At 48.4% G+C, this 1,911-nt stretch overlaps 1 pseudogene; it reads left to right on the forward strand.

The window, feature by feature from the left end:
• The window catches only part of LOC116093291, a 16,211-nt pseudogene extending 15,147 nt beyond the window's left edge, over nt 1–1,064 (forward strand).
• The last annotated feature ends 847 nt before the right edge of the window (nt 1,065–1,911 follow it).

Below are 1,911 nucleotides of genomic sequence, written 5' to 3' on the forward strand. Positions count from 1 at the left end.
ATATATATATATACATAGTATGGGGACCAATCAAGTCAACTTTTAGTGTCTATTTAGATATTTTGTAAATATCCTGATCAGTAGAAGACAGCAACCTGGAAATGGACCTGGAACTTTGTCCTAGAATATCTATTAGCCTGAACCTTGATCTTTGGCTCCACAAACCTTAATTCTCACTGCTGTGAACATTCCGTGAACAGGCCGACCCGGTGTTACAAAATCATCTTCCCAGAGTTCCTAGTGTTTAAGAAATTTGAGAGTCAGCAGTAGTGACTAGAAGGTACCCCAGTAAATGTCCCTCCCACACCCCTTCCTGACTATCTCAGCCTTCCTCCCTTAAATCCCTTTCTATTCCAAGAATCACCTTCCTGAGAGGACCTTTATTCGCTGTCCTCTTTGCTGCCGTTTCTGTGCCTAAACCACATTATACACAGCAGAGCTCAGGAAAAAATATTTTTACAGTGTTTTGCTTCCACAGAGTCTGTAACTACAGGGCTGTCCATGGATTCCTGATGATTCGCCCTTCATTTCCCAGAAAAGATTCTGACCCATCTATTTATAAAAGCTGTCATAGAAGGAATTCTACAGACCCTTCCGCTTTGCCGCAGGGTAAACAGGTATCATGCTGACTGGCTCACCAACTGCCTGGGTTTCCACAACCAGCACAAATGGGCCATTTTCTTTTTGTTTCCTCAGCTCCAGATGTGGGATCTCGCCTCACACCTATCTACGCTGAGCTTCCAGTGTCCCTCAAGCTGCCTGAACACACAGCTTCCGGAGCCTGCAAGGAAAGGTAGCCATGGGGCTGCAGGTTTTACCGTCTGCTTTTCAGACCTGCTGAGAGGTCCCACTAGTGCACTGGAAGCTTCTAGAAGGCAGGGTCCTCCTCTGGGTCTTTTTCTAACTCTATAGTCAGCAACCAGCTTAAAAGGAAGAGGTTCATGAGTTTATCGTTACGGAAACATTGACAGCTAATTCTCAGTGAATGTTTAACTTTCAGGGCACCCGGGACCAAGAACAAAGTAATTGAAGGTTATACTGACCGGGCAGATTCGAACCAGTGACCTGGTTGGTAACTGCTCATGGAGCCCACCGCCCTGGGCTTGCAATCAACAACATGGCTAAAGGGTTACGAAGGCTGGAGGCCCCAGAGAGGAGAAGGGAAAACCAAGAGGGGACAGCAAGAAAGAGGGCAGGGGCAGAGGCATCAGGGGATTAGAGCACGAGTGAGGAGGGATTGGAATAAGGGAGACACAGAGCCAAGAGGAACTTCAGATGGACGGTCGCTGTCTCATGGTACATACCATGAATGTGGGCTGGGGATGGATCACTTCCCTGGGCCCAGTTCCTTATTAGCTGCCCCCTCACTTGGAATCACTTTCACGTGACACTGGAGCTCCTTCATGACCTGGTTCCTCTGGCTCAACAAGCTGAAACAGCGCAGCATGAAAAGAGGGCACCCAAGAGGCTGCTATGGGCCAGGCCCGCCCATCCCCTCTACACACTTTCCATTTGCCAGAACTGCCACAAAGCTGTAGGACACAGCTCAGATGGTAGAGTGTTTGCCTAGTGTGTGTATATCTGGGTTCCATCCTCAGTACCATATGAACTGGGTATGGTGGTGCATACCTGTAATCCTAGCACTGGGGAGGCAGAGGGAGGTGGATCTGAAGTTCAAGGTTATCCATGGCCATATGTTAAGAATTCCAGGTCAGCCTGAGGCTACATGAGACCCTGGGGGGGTTGCAAAGGAGACAAAGCTCACTGCCTGTGAGACCAGAGAAGTGCCTTCCGTCTTTATGGCCAGAAAGGAGGGAAAGGGTGAGTAATGCTAGTTGTCATGGCAAACCATCTTTATTTGCATACTTGACATGCTGTCCTTTCTCCACTCATGGGTCTTCTGTTTAGGTG

Source organism: Mastomys coucha, unplaced genomic scaffold (genome assembly GCF_008632895.1).
Source record: "Mastomys coucha isolate ucsf_1 unplaced genomic scaffold, UCSF_Mcou_1 pScaffold16, whole genome shotgun sequence".
In the NCBI taxonomy this organism is placed as follows: domain Eukaryota; kingdom Metazoa; phylum Chordata; class Mammalia; order Rodentia; family Muridae; genus Mastomys; species Mastomys coucha.